Below are 12,015 nucleotides of genomic sequence, written 5' to 3'. Positions count from 1 at the left end.
TGACTGATGCACTAGGACACCCAGATCTCGTTGTACAGCCCCTTTTCCTAACTTGACACCATTCAGATAATGAGCTCCTGCCCACAGCGTAGTCCACCTAGGGATGAGCCACGCCTCCCCATGGTCTGGCTTTTAACCCCTTACGCCTGTCCGTCACGTAACGAGGGGGCTGACCCAAGGAGTGGCCTGATCCGCCACACTGCCTTCTTATTCTTACCACTAAAGTGGATAACCTCACACTTATCCACATTAAACTGCATCTGCCAAGCATCTGCCCACTCACACAACCTGTCCAAGTCACCCTGCAACCTCATAGCATCTTCCTCACACCTCACACTACCCCCCAGCTTTGTATCATCTGCAAATTTGCTAATGGTACTTTTAATCCCTTCATCCAAGTCATTAATGTATATTGTATATAGCTGCGGTCCCAGCACCGAGCCTTGCGGTACCCCACTAGTCACTGCCTGCCATTTATCCCCACTCTTTGCTTTCTGTCTGTCAACCAATTTTCTATCCATGTAAGTACCCTACCCCCAATACCATGTGCTCTAATTTTGCCCAATAATCTATGTGGGACCTTGTCGAAGGCTTTCTGTAAGTCGAGGTACACCACATCCACCGGCATCCCCTGTCAATTTTCCTAGTTACATCCTCAAAAAATTACAGATTAGTCAAGCATGATTTCCCCATCGTAAATGTATGCTGACTCGGAACAATCCTGTTACTGCTATCCAAATGCTCCGCAATTTCGTCTTTTATAATTGACTCCAGCATCTTCCCCACCACTGATGTCAGACTAACTGGTCTATAATTTCCCGTTTTCTCTCTCCCTCCTTTCTTAAAAAGTGGGATAACATTAGCTACCCTCCAATCCACAGAAACTGATCCTGAATCTATAGAACATTGGAAAATGATCACCAATGCGTCCACAATTTCTAGAGCCACCTCCTTAAGTACCCTGGGATGCAGACCATCAGGCCCTGGGGATTTATCAGCCTTCAGTCCCATCAGTCTACCCAGCACCATTTCCTGCTTAATGTGAATCTCCTTCAGTTCCTCCGTCACCCTAGGATCTCTGGCCACTAGAACATCTGGGAGATTGGATCTGTCTTCACTACGGAAGATACAAACAAAGTACCGGTTCAACTCGTCTGCCATTTCCTTGTTCCCCATAATAGATTCCCCTGCTTCTGACTTCAAGAGCCCCACATTTGCCTTGACTATTTTTTTCCTCTTCACATACCTAAAAAAGCTTTTACTATCCTCCTCTATATTATTGGCTAGCTTACCCTCGTACCTCATCTTTTCTCCCCGTATTGCCTTTTTAGTTATCTTCTGTTGCTCTTTAAAAGTGTCCCAATCATCTGGCTTCCCACTCTTCTTTGCTATGTTATACTTCTCTTTTATTTTTATGCTGTCCTTGACTGCCCTTGTCAGCCACGGGTGCCTCTTACTCCCCTTAGAATCTTTCCTCCTCTTTGGGATAAATTGATCCTGCAACTTCTGCATTGTTCCCAGGAATACCTGCCATTGCTGTTCCACCATCTTCCCTGCTAGGGCCTCCTTCCAGTCAAAACTGGCCAGCTCCTGCCTCTGTAATCCCCTTTGCTATACTGTAATATTGACACTTCCGATTTTCCCTTCTCCCTTTCAATTTGTAGAGTAAAACTTATCATATTGTGATCACTGCATCCTAATGGCTCTTTTACCTCGAGTCCCCTTATCTTATCAGGTTCATTACACAACACTAAATCCAGAATTGCCTTCTCCCTGGTAGGCTCCAGTACAAGCTGTTCAAAGAATCCATCTCAGAGGCACTCCAGAAACTCTCCTTCCTGGGGTCCATTACCAACCTGATTTTCCCAGTCTACCTGCATGTTGAAATCTCCCACAACCACCGTGGCATTACATTTGCGACATGCCAATTTTAGCTCTTGATTCAACTTGCACCTTATGTCGAGACTACTGTTTGGGGGCCTATAGATAACTCCCATTAGGGTCTTTTTACCCTTACAATTCCTCATTTCTATCCATACTGATTCTACATCTCCTGATTCTATGTCACCCCTTGTAAGGGAGTGAATATCATTCCTTACCAATGGAGCGACCCCACCCCCTCTGCCCACCTGTCTGTCTTTTCTATACGTTGTGTACCCCTGAATATTCAGTTCCCAGCCCTGGTCCTCTTGTAGCCATGTCTCTGTGATTCCCACAACATCATACTTGCCAATGTCTAACTGAGCCTCAAGCTCATCCACTTTATTTTTCATACTTTGCGCATTTAAATACAACACTTTCACTTCGGTATTCACCTCCCCTCTCACACCGGTCACAATCTGCCCTGACCTTACTCTCTTATCCCATCTAGAGTCCTTTGCAATTTCTCCTGTATTCGCTTCCCCTTTAACTCCATCTTCATATTCCCAATTTGTCAACCCCTCCCCCCCACTACTTAGTTTAAAGCCACACGTGTAGCACTAGCAAACCTGCCTGCCAGAATGTTGGTCCCCCTGCTGTTAAGGTGCAACCCGTCCCTTTTGTACAGGTCACCCCTACCCCAGAAGAGATCCCAGTGGTCTAGAAATCTAAATCCCTGTTCCCTGCACCAGCCCCTCAGCCATACATTCATATCCCTGATCTCTCTGTTACTGCCCTCACCAGCACGAACAGTCCAGAGATAACCACCCTCGACGTCCTACTTCTCAGTCTTCTTCCTAACTCTAAACTCACGTTGCAGTATCTCCTTCCTCTTCCTCCCGATGTCGTTCGTGCCCACGTGCACAAATACCTCCGGTTGATCGCCTTCCCTCGCTAGGATGTTCTGAAGCCGGTCCGTGATGTCTTGAACCCTGGCACCAGGGAGGCAACAGATCATCCTCAAGTCCCGCCTGCCGCCACAGAATCTACTGTCCGGACCTCGGACAATGGAGTCACCTACTACTATGGCTCTTCCTGACTTCGGTCTCCCCGGTCGAGTCTCCTTGCCTGGATTAGAGCCACCAACCTGTCCGCTGCTCGGACTGGAAGCATCTTCTGCCCTAACAGCTCCCAAGAGGGTGTACCTGTTTGCAATAGGCACAGCCACCGGGGTCTCCTGCAGTCCACGTTCACTCCCCCTTGAAATGGTCTCCCACCTTCGCTCAACCTGGACCCTTGGCGTGACAGCCTCACAGTAGGTCCTGTCTAGGAAACTCTCACATTCCCGGATGGCCCTGAGGTCATCCAGCTGCTTTTCCAACTCCACCACACGTCCATTCAGGAGCTGCACCTGGACACAGTTCTTGCAGGTGTTGCTCCCAGAAGCTCCAGCTGTGTCCCTACCTTCCCACATCCTGCAGGAAACACACTGCACCAACTTATCGGCCATTACTTTATTGTCTAAAAACAAATCAGGCTCAAACACAACTGTAACCTTCTCACCTCAGCCTCCTTGCCAAAGACTCGCAGCCAAAGACTCGCACTTTTCTCGACAGGGCACTTTCCTCGACAGGGCACTTTCCTCGACAGGGCCGCACCGCTTGTGCAAGCCTTGTTTATATCAGTCACTAAATTGCCTAATTGGCCAATTTACCAAACTTCTAATTTAATTGATCAGCCAATCCATTTACTCACTTCTATCCTGCCTTCCACTGACGAGTTTGGAGGTATGCGCTTCACTGATTGCCTGCTAGCGTCCTTTTGGCGCTCTTTTTAAACGGACTTTAACCTGCAATTAACTTACTTTCTCTCAGCCAACGGTCTTCTTTGCTGCTGCACTCCCGACCTTTACTGACTGATATAGTTATTGATATAGTTATATAATCTTGCACTTAAATTTAATATTTACTCATTACAGTTCCACCACGGATTTTCTGGCAATCTTGGTTCAAGAGCTTTGCTGGTTTATCCAGCTGGCCGAGGAAGTCGGCTATGGGGATAGATGTGCTGGCTCCTGCTGGGCTGGAGTTCCAGAGCCCCGGCCGCAGGTTGCAAATTCAACCTTCCGATCAGCCATGGAAGCCCCGATGAGGTCGAGATTGGCTGCCTTGCCCAGCCTAGGTGCCACATTTTTTGGGAGACTTCCAGGGTGAGGGGATTTCTCGTGGAACCCCTAGCGACCTCTAGCAGCCAAATTGACAAATTGGCAATGGAAGTCCCGATGAGGTCGAGATTGGTTGCCTTGCCCAGCCTAGGTGCCACATTTTCGGGGAGACTTCCAGGGCGGGGTGGATTTCTCGTGGAACCCCTAACGACCTCTAGCGGCCGAATTGACAAATTGCAATTATCGACTGTTTTTGCGGAAAAATGTGAGGCAAAATCGGAATGGGGATATGGAATATGAAAGCGGAAACTTTCTGCCAAATTCGGAAGGGTTGTGAGGGGTGCATTCCTCAGCCCACTTGCCCAGATGATCGTGATCCTGCCATGATTTTTTGACAACCATCTTCACTATCTACAATACCACCCACTTCAATGACATCTGCAAACTTGCTAATCATGCCTTCTGCATTCCATCCAAATCATTGATATCAATCACAACAGCAATGGATCCAATACCGTTCCCCGAGACATCCCCACAGCCACAGGCCAAAAAAACAACCATCACTTTCCACTTCCTTCCATGAAACCAATTCTCTATCCAGTCGGCTAGTTCGCCCTGGTTCCCATACGATCTAACCTTCCAGAGCAGCCTACCCTGCGAACCTTATCGAATACCTTGCTCAAGTCCATATAGGCAACACCCCTACAGCTTTTCCTTTGTTAACCTTTTTGGTTACTTCTTCGAAAAACTCAACTAGATTAATAAAACACGATCACCCACATACAAAACCATACTGACTATCCCTAATCACCCATGTTTATCCAAATGCATATATCTTATTCCTCAGAATCCTCTCGGGTAACTTGCCTACCACAGATGTTAGGCTCACTGATCTATAGTTTCTGGATTTTCATTGCAGCCCTTCTTAAATAGAGGCACAATGTTAGCCACCCTCCAATCTTCCAGCACCTCATCCACGTCAAATGATGAGTCATATATCTCACTCAGGGCGCCTGCAATTTCTTCTCCAGCCTCCACCGTGTCCACTGATATACCTGTTCAGGTTCAGGAGATTTATCTACCCTCATATGTCTCAAGACATCCAACACCTCCTCGACCGAAATACAGATAGGCCTCAAGACATCTCCATTAACTGTGCTAGGTTCCCCAATCATTTTTTTCTCCACGGCAATGAGAAATGAGAAATACTCATTGACGACCTGGCCCAACTCCTGTAGCTCCACATTGAGGTGACCACTTTGATTTCCAAGGGGCCCTATTCTCTCTCTAGTTACCCTCTTTCCTTTAACGTACTTATAAAGTTTCTTAGCGTTTTCATAAGATAAGGGGTCATAAGACATAGGAGCAGAATTAGGCCATTTGGCCCTTCTTGTCTACTCCAGCATTCAATCATGGCTGATCTATCTTTCCCTCTCAACCCCATTCTTCTGCCTTCTCCCCACAACCTTTGACACCCTTACTAATCAAGAACCTCGGCTTTAAAAATACCCAAAGACTTGGCCTCCACTGCCATCTCTAGCAATAAATTCCAGATTCTTCACAAATTTTCCTTATTATCTGCCAGAGCCATCCCCGACCCCTTTTGTGCCCTCCGATTCCTTACGTATGCTCCTCAGTTCCCAAAAATCCTCCAAGGACACACGTGTGCCCCACTGTCTCTACCTGTCCCGGACTTCCTTGTTTTTCCTGACCAGAGCCTCAATTTCTCTCGACGTCCTGCCTGCCTTTCCCTTGAGCAGAACATGCATGCCCTGAACTCGTCATCACACTTTTAAAAGCATCCCATTTTCCTTTGCCTTCAAACAACCTACTCCAATCAAGTTTAACAAGATGCTGTCTCATATCATTAAAGTTGGCCTTTCCCCAATTTGGAATTTTAACTTGTGGCCTTCTCCATTACTATTTAAAAACTAATACAATGATTGTCACTGGTCCCAAATGGCACACCCATGGACACATCAGTCACTTGCCCATACTAAATATGACAGTTCCAATCTGTATTGGGAAATTTTAAATGCCCTATGACAACCCCATTTGTCTTACAGCTGCATGTAATCCCCAGGCCTATATTTTTTCTTCTAATTCCCACTATTTGGAGGCCTATCGTATACTCTCAACAAGATGATCATCTCCTTTATATTTCTCAGTTCCACACAAATAGCTTGATTGATATCGATAATATCGTCTCAGACTACTGCCGTGAAATTCTTCTTAATCAATAAAGCAACACCCCTCCTCTCTAACCTCCGCTTCCATCGCACCTGTACCCTGGAACGTTACATTTAAAAAAAAATTAAATTTAGAGATACAGCGCGGAAACAGGCCCTTCGGCCCACCGAGTCCGCGCCGCCCAGCGATCCCCACACATTAACACTATCCTACACACACTAGGGACAATTTTTACATTTTACTCAGTCAATTAACCTACATACCTGTACGTCTTTGGAGTGTGGGAGGAAACTGAAGATCTCGGAGAAAACCCACGCAGGTCACGGGGAGAACGTACAAACTCCGTAGATGGCGCCTGTAGTCAGGATCGAACCTGAGTCTCCGGCGCTGCATTCGCTGTAAGGCAACAACTCTACCGCTGTGCCACCGTGCCGCCCTGGTTAAACCGCCGGTCCTGCCTTAGCTTGGTTTACATAACAGCTACAACATCCCAGTCACACATACCTATCCAGAGAGAGGGAGTACAGAGAAGGTTCACTAGATTGATCCCTGGGATGGCGGGACTTTCATATGAAGAAAGACTGGATAGACTAGGCTTGTACTCGCTGGAATTTAGAAGACTGAGGGGGGATCTTATAGAAACATATAAAATTCTTAAGGGGTTGGAGAGGCTAGATGCGGGAAGATTGTTCCCGATGTTGGGGGAGTCCAGAACCAGGGGTCACAGCTTAAGGATAAGGGGGAAGTCTTTTAGGACCGAGATGAGAAAACATTTCTTCACACAGAGAGTGGTGAGTCTGTGGAATTCTCTGCCACAGAAGGTAGTTGAGGCCAGTTCATTGGCTATATTTAAGAGGGAGTTAGATGTGGCCCTTTTTGCTAAAGGGATCAGGGGGTATGGAGAGAAGGCAGGTACAGTTTACTGAGCTGGATGATCAGCCATGATCATATTGAATGGCGGTGCAGGCTCGAAGGGCCGAATGGCCTACTCCTGCACCTATTTTCTATGTTTCTATGAGAGTTCATCCATCTTGTCTGTTACGCAACCTGCATTAAAATACATGCAATTTACCCCATTGTGCTCCTGCCTGTCCACTGGATTTTCTTTAATCGACTTCCATACCAACTTTGAGCCTCTCACCTGCACTGGACAATAGACAATATGTGCAGGAGTAGGCCATTCGGCCCTTCGAGCCAGCACTACCATTCAATGTGATCATGGCTGATCATTCTCAATCAGTACCCCGTTCCTGCCTTCTCCCCATACCCCCTGACACCGCAATCCTTAAGAGCTCTAAGCTCTCTCTTGAATGCATTCAGAGAATTGGCCTCCACTGCCTTCTGAGGCAGAGAATTCCACAGATTTACAACTCTCTGACTGAAAAAGTTTTTCCTCATCTCCATTCTAAATGGCCTACCCCTTACTCTTAAACTGTGGCCCCTGGTTCTGGACTCCCCCAACATTGGGAACATGTTTCCTGCCTCTAACGTGTCCAGCCCCTTAATAATCTTATATGTTTCGATAAGATCCCCTGTCATCCTTCTAAATTCCAATGTATACAAGCATAGCCACACCCCTGCCAATCTAGTTTAAACACGCCCGTGTAATACTAGCAAACCTGTGTCACTGGATAATCAACTTCTAACCTGCTTTACCAGCCAGTCCAGTTGAATTTCTGGTCAAATCATGATGGCAGGATATTGATGGTGCTGATATTGATCAGCAAAATAGTCTCAGGAAGTTAGACTCTCTTATTTTCCAACACTTTGGCAGCACAAATATTATATGCCACCTGTCAGTCCATTCCTGAATGTTACTGAGGTCCTGCATCATGCGGGGCAACAATTTGCTGCGAAGCTGAATTGAATTGGGGTATTGTCGTCCGGAGACCAGAGTTACATCTCTCTCAGCCGAAATACCGATTCAAATGCAAGGGATGTTGAGTCTGCCTTCTAGTAAAACGAAAACTCTGTCTCTCAATCAGCCTCATATGAAATGTTGTGTGTATCAATTCATGTAACTGTCGGCGGAAATGGCCGGCTACCCAAAAGCAAGAAACTACAGGTGCTCAGTGAGTGGTGATAAGTTATGAAGCTATTAGTAACTGAATGCAATTCACTTAAATTATTTTTTTGGTACAGAAATGTGACTGACCTGAACCTGAACAGCAGCTGGCCCCGACCTACTTCAAACCAGGATAAAACCGTCTCGATGTGCCTGCGCACTCTCAGTCTTTCGGGGTGGGCTCGCAGATAATACGAGGTTTCCGTGATTGTACATACCGGTCACCCTGCCACCTTTTCATTGCTTCTCCCAGCCCTGTGACGGTGTTCTCAATCATGGCCCGCTACTGTAGGTGGGCGCCAGGTGGTGGTGGCGACGAACGAAGGAAGGAACCGCCTCTGCTCGAGACCACTTCCAACAGCAAAGTCCGCGCGCCCTGGACCAAAGATACCACAGGAACAATGTAGACCACTCGACCTTAAAAACCGTGTCGCGTAGTATATCATGGCGCCATTTTAGTAGGTAGAAACTTGCAGAAACATTTAAAAAGAAAAATAACAAAAATCTGTGAAATTGATAGATGAGATATATTCTGCATTTTAATGGTATAATCATCACACATACTGTTCCCCCCCAAAACACTGATTGAACTGCGAGGCATAACGGACGGACTGCCGGCGTTGCTTACTAAAATGGCTCCTTTGCGTACTACGCACTTCGGTATAGGCGATTTCGACGGAGTGGTCCGTCTTGTTCCTCTAGTGCCTTTGGCCTGGACCCGGGGCTGCCGTCACGTGACGCGCACGCGCGCTCCAGGCCTGCAGTGAGAGCGCGGCCGTCCGTTAACGGTTTCCGACCAAGGCAAGGGTGCGGACATCCAACGTTGCCCATCCACGTCCTCCAGAGATACCTTCACTCTTTTCACAAGCGACATCTCGCTTTTCTTCCAGAGATGCTGCCTGACCAGCTGAGTTACTCCAGCACTTTAGTGCGCCTTAGGCTTTGCCAGCTCGGTTCATGACATGGAAACTGTCAACAATCTGCATGTCTGAAGAGGGGTCTCGACCCGAAACGTCACCCATTCCTTCTCTCCCGAGATGCTGCCCGACCTGCTGAGTTACTCCAGCACTTTGTGAATAAATACCTTCGATTTCTTCCAACATCTGCAGTTATTTTCTTATATAACAATCTGCATGTAGTGGGTGAAATCTTTACCAGAACTGGTTGCATGTTTAGCCAGGCTGTTTCAGTACAGACACAATATGGCATCTACCTAACCATCTGGAAAATCAGATTTCTATTTGTAGATAACAGCTCTGCTTTCAATACTTTTATCCTATTCAAGCTCATCTACAAACTCGTGGAAGTTGGAGTCAACTGGCTTCCAACCTCGCTATCAGCCAACAGATCACAAGCAGTGAGGACATGTGACAAATCATCCTCTACGATAATCCTCAACAACACCGATGCCCCGCAAAGAGGCATCCTCGGCCCCCTTGTTCACTCCATATACGCCTAGAACTGCGCAGCCAAATGCAAATCCAACTCAATTTACTCATTTGTAGACGACATCGTAGAGGAGTCAGATACCAAATAATGACGAGACAGAGTATAGGAAGGAGATTGACAACCTCGTAACCTAGTGCCAAGACAACAACCTTTCCCTCAATGTCAGCAAGCCAAAGGAGATTGACCGACTTCAGCAAGCAAAGTGATACATGTACCCTGGTATGGGGACTGCTTTGAGGGGAAGGAGGGAGAGGAAAACAAAGGAGGACCCGGCATGGAGGGGGGCGGAGCGGGGAGAACAAAGGAGGAACTTGGGGGGGATACTTTGTAACTTTGCCAGTGCCTTTCATGTGGCGACTATTTGCATACCCAAGTAAAGAATTTCACTGTGACTTGTAATATGTGACAAAGTATTCATTCAAATTGATGGCGCTGAAGTAGAGATGGTTGTAAGCTTAAAGTTCTTCAGAGTAAATATCATCAATAACTTATCCCGAACCAGCCACATCAAAGCAATGGCCACAAAAGCACACTAACGTCTCTACTTCCTTCAGAGGCTTAGAAAGTTCAGCAGAGTGAGGCCACACACAAACTGGAGGAACAGCACCTCATATTCCACTTGGATAGCTTACAACCCAATGGTATGAACTTTGAATTCTCCAGTTTTAGCTGTTACCAACCCCCCCCCCCCTTTTTTTTCATCTCTACTCTGTGATTTCTCGTGGAACCTCTAGCGGCCGAATTGACAAATTGCAATTACCGACTCTTTTCGCGGAAAAATGCGAGGCAAAATCGGAATGTAGATCGAAATCTACAATACCACCCACTTCAATGACATCTGCAAACTTGCTAATCATGCCTTCTGCATTCCATCCAAATCATTGATATCAATCACAACAGCAATGGATCCAATACCGATCCCCGAGACATCCCCACAGCCACAGGCCGAAAAAACAACCATCACTTTCCACTTCCTTCCATGAAACCAATTCTCTATCCAGTCGGCTAGTTCGCCCTGGTTCCCATACGATCTAACCTTCCAGAGCAGCCTACCTTGCGAACCTTATCGAATACCTTGCTCAAGTCCATATAGGCAACACCCCTACAGCTTTGCCTTTGTCAACCTTTTTGGTTACTTCTTCGAAAAACTCAACTAAATTAATAAAACACGATCACCCACATACAAAACTATACTGACTATCCCTAATCACCCATGTTTATCCAAATGCATATATATCTTATTCCTCAGAATCCTCTCGAGTAACTTGCCTACCACATATGTTAGGCTCACTGATCTATAGTTTCTGGATTTTCATTGCAGCCCTTCTTAAATAGAGGCACAATGTTAGCCACCCTCCAATCGTCCGGCACCTCATCCACGTCAAATTATGATTCATATATCTCACCCAGGGCGCCTGTAATTTCTTCTCTAGCCTCCCACCGTGTCTACTGATATACCTGATCAGGTTCAGGAGATTTATCTACCCTCATATGTCACAAGACATCCAACACCTCCTCGACCGTAATACAGATAGGCCTCAAGACATCTCCATTAACTGTGCTAGGTTCCCCAATCATTTCTTTCTCCACGGAAATGAGAAATACTCATTGACGACCTGGCCCAACTCCTGCAGCTCCACATTGAGGTGACCACTTTGATTTCCAAGGGGCCCTATTCTCTCTCTAGTTACCCTCTTTCCTTTAACGTACTTATAAAGTCTCTTAGGATTTTCATAAGATAAGGGGTCATAAGACATAGGAGCAGAATTAGGCCATTTGGCCCTTCTTGTCTACTCCGGCATTCAATCATGGCTGATCTATCTTTCCCTCTCAACCCCATTCTCCTGCCTTCTCCCCACAACCTTCGACACCCTTACTAATCAAGAACCTGTCAATCTCTGTTTTAAAAATACCCAAAGACTTGGCCTCCACTGCCATCTCTAGCAATAAATTCCTGATTCATCACAAATTTTCCTTATTATCTGCCAGAGCCATCCCCGACCCCTTTTTTGCCCTCTGATTCCTTACGTATTATGCTCCTCAGTTCCTAAAAATCCTCCAAGGCCACACGTGTGCCCCATTGTCTCTACCTGTGCCGGGTTTCCTTGTTTTTCCTGACCAGAGCCTCAGTTTCTCGACATCCAATCTTGCTTAACCCTGCCTGCCTTTCCCTTTACCTTAAGCAGAACATGCATGCCCTGAACTCGTCATCACACTTTTAAAAGCATCCCACTTTCCTTTGCCCTCAAACAACCTACTCCAATCAACTTTAACAAGATCCTGTCTC

General features: G+C 46.5%; 1 protein-coding gene across 6 annotated transcripts in view; it reads right to left on the bottom strand.

Moving 5' to 3' along the window:
• LOC144604841 (bile acid-CoA:amino acid N-acyltransferase-like) overlaps positions 1-9,005 on the bottom strand; it is a 29,115-nt gene extending 20,110 nt beyond the window's left edge. Inside the window, exons 1-3 of one of the 6 annotated variants that reach the window (XM_078419583.1) lie at positions 8,908-9,005; positions 8,370-8,655; positions 6,478-6,718 (exon numbers count right to left, since the gene is read on the bottom strand). The gene's annotated coding sequence lies outside the window, so the exon portion shown is untranslated. Of the gene's footprint in view, positions 1-2,733; positions 2,853-6,477; positions 6,719-8,369; positions 8,836-8,907 lie in introns of those variants that run through there. The other 5 variants (XM_078419582.1, XM_078419581.1, XM_078419586.1 and 2 more) reach the window with 5 other exon arrangements.
• Between the last annotated feature and the right edge of the window lie 3,010 nt (positions 9,006-12,015).

This window comes from Rhinoraja longicauda, chromosome 23 (assembly GCF_053455715.1).
Source record: "Rhinoraja longicauda isolate Sanriku21f chromosome 23, sRhiLon1.1, whole genome shotgun sequence".
Lineage (NCBI taxonomy): Eukaryota > Metazoa > Chordata > Chondrichthyes > Rajiformes > Arhynchobatidae > Rhinoraja > Rhinoraja longicauda.
The sequence above is the reverse complement of the archived record's forward strand: the minus strand, read 5'-3'. Positions and strand labels throughout refer to the sequence as shown.